Source organism: Adiantum capillus-veneris, chromosome 26, assembly GCF_014529385.1.
Source record: "Adiantum capillus-veneris isolate H3 chromosome 26, ASM1452938v2, whole genome shotgun sequence".
Classification (NCBI taxonomy): Eukaryota; Viridiplantae; Streptophyta; class Polypodiopsida; order Polypodiales; family Pteridaceae; genus Adiantum; species Adiantum capillus-veneris.
In genome coordinates this window covers 106,625,105-106,632,183 of record NC_140956.1, presented here as the reverse complement: position 1 = coordinate 106,632,183, position 7,079 = coordinate 106,625,105, and positions in this window count along the sequence as shown.

The following is a 7,079-nucleotide window of genomic DNA, read 5'->3' as shown; positions in this document are numbered from 1 at the left end:
ATATCCTGAAGTGAAGCCTTTCTTCACATAAGTTCATGAAAAAGATGAGATAGAACACAACCTGAGTTCTCATAGGTAACAAATGCTCATGTTGACACACAAATGTCACAACAAAAGAGAATCGACGTTGTCAAATTTTTTCATAGAGAAATGGCCTTGTCGAATCATGCAGCTTATTGAGAATCATGAGATTGCCCAATATTGAAGGAGATATCTCTTGAAGCTTAGCTATCAAATTTCATTTATTGCCAAACTCTCCTTGACTGAAGCAACATTTTCTTGTCAAGTTGGCATTGTAGAAAATTCGAAAATTAAATGTAGCATACTTACCAAATTTTTGTAATCTTTGCCCTTGGCAGTAGTTGAGTGCGTATTTCTCGTGGTACGGTTGGCTTATGCAGAATGCTGCCTATGTGTAGAAGCCATGCCACACCCTGGACCATTATCTTGATCAACTTAAATGCAAAAATATTTTGCCTAAGAGCCATGCCCTAACAAACATTGAATTCCCAAAATTGGAGATGGAGAAAAAAAGACTCCTATCAGTTTCTTGAACTACAAAGATCCAGCCATGCCAAAAATCTTTGCACCCATCCAAAAGTCTAATAACATGCCTTGTCATACTAACAATTCAAGAGTTCGTGACCGCCCTGATGATCATAATCAGTCGAAGTGTTCTTGCCTCTGTGTTGCATGGGAAGAAGCCATGCTTCCTATTCAAGCTTCGCTTGACTGTTTTGACAAACCAATCTTTGGTCTTTGCTAATAATGTAGTTGGAAAAAAATTTGATGCTTATGGTAATTGGCACAAGCCGTGCTTGTGCCTTGAATGCTTAGATTGCACAATTATGAAAAAAATTATATGGTAGCACACACATCCGTTGCATGCCATAGCTATCGAGTACATTCTCAATATATAAAAAAATCGTGTGTATCTCATGGAGTACTTGTCCTGAATTGCCTTGCGTGTACTTTCATGCTGAGCATCTTTTCATGACACAAGTCAAAAGTAAGTTATGACATTTTAGTCTAAACTCTGTGTGCTACCGCTATTGACAAACATCCATGCTCATTCAACTTGTAAAATTTAATGAAATGCAAATTTTTTTAACTCTACTTTGATACTTACATCTCATCTCGTCTTGACAAAGTCCTCATGGTAAAATCCCATTCGTTCCCATGCAAGCCCCATGGCTTAGGTAGAAGCAAAGATTTGAGGTCGCAAATCAACCTCTTTTCGTCCGTTCCCATGCAAGCCCAGTGGCTTAGGTAGAAGGATGTATGCAAAGAACTGAGGCCGCAAATCAATCTCCATGCAAGATCACAATGAAGATGTGAGATTGCAAGTCGACCTCCATGTAGGCCCATGATTCTCCACCACCACCATGCCTTGCATGGATTTGGCATGAGTTTTTTAGGGCCATCAGCTTGTCGAGCGATGGATCTCCTACTCCTGAATTTTTTTGAGTTTTCTAAGATTGTAGAATATCTGCAATAGTTTTGTGCCTTGAGAACCTCGTCAAGCAACCAAAAGGAGGATTTGGGGGGGGGGGGGGGGGGGGGGGGACCATGGGCACCCCTCATTAATGTTTTTTTATCAAATGCCCTAAGGACACCATTGGTGTGGCCGAATAATAAAAGAATCTTTGCTACAGAGAAAACGATGTTGTCCATCTATGTAGATAAAGATAAGCCCGCACCACCGCGGTGTTGCTCATTATGCATGCCGCCTGTGTGACGAAAAGGACTCCACAGACCACTGCAAACATAACGCTAGGGTTGTTGCCCATGCTGCGCTCTGATCTTGCCTTCATTGTCAATCCAAGGGGCCATGCCCACGCTACGGTAGAGAGAGAGAGAGAGAGAGAGAGAGAGAGAGAGAGAGAGAGAGAGAGAGAGAGAGAGATTGAATTATCATCCACAGAGGTCAGATATGACCCATGGGATGAAAAACAAAACATTACAATCACTTCTTCTAAGTGAGAGCAATCAATACATATCAATTAGGGACTCAGGGTCCATCAAAAGAAAAAGCAAAGCCTAAGGGGGGTCCTATGGGTCAGGGGCCGGTTTAGGAGTTTGAAACTCTTGGATGATGGCCTTCCCTCCACGGTATACTGCCCACTTGCCTTTGGCTCGCGCTTCACGCACCTTTTTTAGCTCTTCACCTTTGTGCTTGACTTGTGTTGGGGTGAGTTCTTTGGCAATCCAAAACATGGTGTCTCTAAGGAGAGGCGATTGTTGGAGTAAGCGAAGCCGTTCCTCCTTATCTTTGAGCTCAAGAATGGCATGTCCACTAGGTGTGCGCTTGGTGTTGAACTTGTTGATGATACATCTTACCGCATCGTAGTCGACATGGACTGGTTCAAGAGTTTCGTTGAGTAGGTTGATTAATTTGTAGAAGTCTTGTTTACACTCATCCCATGCTTGGGGCAACTCTCCAATGCGCACCTTGAGGGCATTCTCTTCTTGAAGTTGACGTTCCCGCAGTTTTGTCTTCATGCAAGTTTCCACTTTTACGAGTGCGATCGTGTGAGCTTGAATGACTTTTTCTTTGACTTCCTTCACCTTGTCTGTTGTGAGTCCGACCATGGAATCAAATCGTGCCTCGAGTGTGCTAAGGCACGCTTTGAGGTTGCGGTTTTCTTCCATGATTATGTTGAGGGTAGCTTGCAATTGTCCGATGCGATCTGTTTTGCTCAAAGCTGCTAGAACAACGGCAAAGCTAGCCCGTGCTCTCCCTAGTGTTTTTGGGATGTTGGTCGTCATCTTCTCACTTGCTGAAGGTAGCTTTGGTGCGAACATGCTCTTCAAATGCCTCAAATGTTCACACAGACTTTCGACTTCTTGATTGTCGCTCGCAGGCCAAACAGACTGTAGTGCACTTGCCCAAAGCAGCAAATGTTGTCGACTACTCTCTCAGGCCGGATAGATTTGTAGGGCCAAACAGATTTGAGGACCTTCTACTTGACTGTCGCAGCTAATGCTCAAATCAAATCAAAAGCAACAGATTTGACAGGGTCGCTTCTACTTCTTGACCTTTGACTTCTTGGCTATCGCGCAACAAATGCTCATCAAATGCTCACGCAAGGATTGCAGCATATGCTCATCAATTATTGACTGTCGTCGCAGGCAGACCATGGCCGAACTTCTTGATTGTCGTAGGGAATTGCGACTTCGTGACTGCCGTAGGCCGACCAAGTCCGAACTTGGGCTGTTGGGCGAGTGACGCGGGTGTACAGAGAATTCTTGATTGTCACAGGCGGACTAGGGGTGAACTTGGGCTGTTTGGCAAGTGACAACGGGTATACAGAGAATCTCATAGCGTTGTGGGGTTAGTTTGGGATGTTGAGGGGGGGGCTAAGCTGAGGCTTAACGCCTCCCCAAGGGCAGCCCATCACCCAGGGGGGGCTGGGGAGGACGTTGGAGGGAGCTTTGCTTGCGCAGAAAACCTAGAGAGAGAGAGAGAGAGAGAGAGAGAGAGAGAGAGAGAGAGAGAGAGAGCATGCACCATGCCAAGCCCTCCATGCCCTGCTACCCTTCTCCCCTTTCCCCTAAGCTTTGATACCAATATGAGACACCAGGTAATTGCACATGCAATTCTCCACCAAATCTCGCCATATATAGGCTCTTAGTCAGCTAAATATGGAACCCCTAGATCGCATGTGAGTTGTAACCCTTAGCATGAAAAAACCCATGACCCGAGTCACAACGATCAAGTGCTCAACCAACCAAACCAACCAAGCTAGCTCCTTTGGACAAAGCTTACAAGATTTTATCTTTACCATTCACATTGAGCTAAAATTTCAAAAAACTAAGGACTCCTTTTTTATTACATGTCAATATGGAGCATTAACCTGATGAGTAAGGTGCTCGTATTAAGATCAAATGTGCTGCCTTCATCAAGTATTAGGAAAGCGCAAAGAAATTGTGAAACATGCCACACTACAAAAATTTATGTAGATATCAACAAATTATATAGCATATCGACTAATTGGGTGTCATATGGAAGTAATATTGAAAGTTGGTAAAGTGTTTCTCCAAAATTAATAGTACATAAGCCATGACTACCCCAAAGTCACATGTGTAAGCCACTTGATGCAAACTTGAACTTTTAATTACTTCATTGTTTTTCAATTTATGTGGTTTTCTCCCCTCTAGTCCCAATTGGGCCATCACTTCTAAGCCTATCTTTGGGTTGCACGCATCTACCAATCGAAGTGTTGAACCTCAGGACTAAATAACACCTAGTATTAAAGAGGGGGGTAAGGGGATCGAGTGCAGAGAAGTGCGCGCACGAAAATCGGAGAGGTTACAGTCGTAGATGGGCACTTAAAAACTAAACCCGGTCACAGACTAAACTCGGCCACAGATTAAACCTGGGCAGCGCCTATGTTTTAATAATAAAACCCCAAAAACCCGGGCCATGGCTACAACATGTGCGCGCGGGTGGGATGGTTACCCCATGCGTCACAATTTGGGTGACGAGGCCCTGGGTTCAAATCGAGTCGTCGCCCGGGTTCCTTTTCGCGTTGACTTGCCGCGCGTCCGGGTTTAATCGGCCTCGGGCTCCTCGCATCCACTTCCGCGCCGTCAATCCCCTTACGCCCCCCCTCTTTAATGTTATGTGTCACTTAGTGTCGTGGACTGTTTCCCATCAAGGCATAGATCCTTCTTGAAAAACCCAATCTTCCACATTCTTTTTATCCACTTTCACACCTTCCTTGCCAGGCCATTTATTGATGGGAATTCCATGAACAAGTGGGTGAGGTCTTCGCTAGCCAGTCAACACCGAGCCTGATACCATGCACCTGAATCTCAACCCCTATTGGCAAATCCCCCCATAGCACCTTCCATAGAAATATCTTGATAAAATGAGGCCACTCTGGTTCCCAAATGTTTTTTGTGACCTCAACCCATCGAGCTTCTGACCATTGTTTTTTTCATTGTTTTTTAAGAGGGGCGAACCAACCATTAACGCTTGATAATTCACGTTATCCAAAATAGAGTCTTTATCCCTTGCAATGGCTGCCAATAAGCGTTGATAGTCTTTCTCCATTTCGAACATGGAATACATAAACTTGTCAATCAGAGCCTTGAAAACGTGGCACTTTTTTTTATTTGGCATGGAATACATAAGCTAGTCATCAATTAGAGCCTTGCAAATGTGGCACTCTTTTTTATTTACCATGTTTTGCATGAGACATGGCAAATGGTACATGTGGCCACAAGCAATCCTGTAGTGACCACTCCAATTGTGGAAAAAGTGTCTGCAAACCGATCAAGGACCCACGATGTCTTCTCTATAAGCTGGGGATGGCTACAACGTGTTGGAATGCTCAATCATAGTCATGAGCGATTGTCGTTGACACCGTTCATCCATTTCACGGAGTTCACGCCTAAGGAGCTTGATCTCTCTCTATAACTCTTTGGTGGTGCTTTAGTCCCCTCCCCATATCGTCTGTGTGGAGGTGAAAATTTGTGTTTACAATTCCTCCACAACGTCATGTGTTTGCATAACAGTGTCGACCAATGCATATCTTAGCTGCTCTTGTGATATTGTGATTGTCTCACTTCCACTATGCACTTATTGGGCGCCCTAATGCTAAAGTCCACTCACTCATTTTGAACATATTGGACGTATAGTATCTTTGCAAACCACAAGGGGTGTGGTTTAGTGTACTCCCTATGCAAGCAAGGTATATGGCCTCGGTGTGCGTGCGAATGTCTGGCACAACACATGTGTCCAACTTCAATCTTCCTTGCAGATGGAGAATTCGTCCAAGCTAGGAAAAAAATGCAAGAAGCAGGGATCATTGTACTTGTGGAGCACACTGAGTGGTTATCACCCATGGTGATAGCACCTAAGAAGAAATCCAATAAAATCCATGTGTGCATCAATTACCGTGCTCTGAACAAGGTAACTATCCCATACGGTTTTCCCACACCCTTCACTGAGCGTGTGCTTGAAGATGTAGTAGGGCATGTACCGTACAGTTTCATGGATTGGTTTAGTGGATACAATTAGTGTGGCATCCATGCAAGTGATCATATCAAAACAACTTTGTGACTCCCTGGGGTATTTCCATCTACACTTGAATGTCTTTTGGGTTGAAAAATGCTCTACCTTCCTTCAATCGCACAGTATATCTCATATTTTTTCCTTTGCTACGGATCATCTTTGTATCTTCATGGACAATTTTTCAACCTTCTTGGGTGCTCAATGCGGCAACCCCATTGGAGAATCTAAAGGAGACCTCGCTAAACTCTCTGCCATCTTCCTCAGGTGCAAAGAGGCACGCCTGAAGCTCAATCCGAAAAAATTGTCATTTTTTCATCTTGAAGGTACACTTTTAGGCCATGTGGTGTCTGCTAAAGGTTTAACGCCTGACCCAGAGAAGATAGTATCCATCTTGAAGTTACCTCCTCCCATCAACCCCGAAGGTGTCCAAATCTTTGTAGGCCACACATGCTATCATCGCAGGTTTATACGCATGTATGCACAGGTGGGTCAACCATTGACCCGTCTCACCAATGCTACGGTACCCTTCCAATGGTCAATACCCAAAGCTGAAGCATTTGCATACCTCAAAAAATGACTCACTGAAGCACCTATTCTAGTTCCCCCCGATTGGTCTCTCCCTTTTCATGTGCATACGGATTCCAGTCACTTGGATGTGGGTGTTGTACTGACTCAGCCTAGTAAGGAGTTCAACCTGGATCTCCTTGTCACTATGCAAGTTTACTGCTCACCAAAGCAGAGTGCAATTATAGCACCACAAAAAGGGAAGGTTTGGCTATTGTGTATGCTCTTCAAAAATTTCGTCACTGTTTATTGGGGGTTCACTTCACAATTATTACTGATCACCCCCACTTCGCCTCTCCTCCTCCACTTACCAAAATCAAGGCATCTCCTTTCCCACCACCATTGCAAATGATAGCTTGGTCAAGCTCACCATCACCTTCTAACTTACACTGTCATCCATCCACAATCTTTTATCGAGGAGGGAGGTGTCAAGGTCCTCACAAATATTATGTCCAATGGGGATAAGGTGTGCAAGGTTTAACGACCATTAATT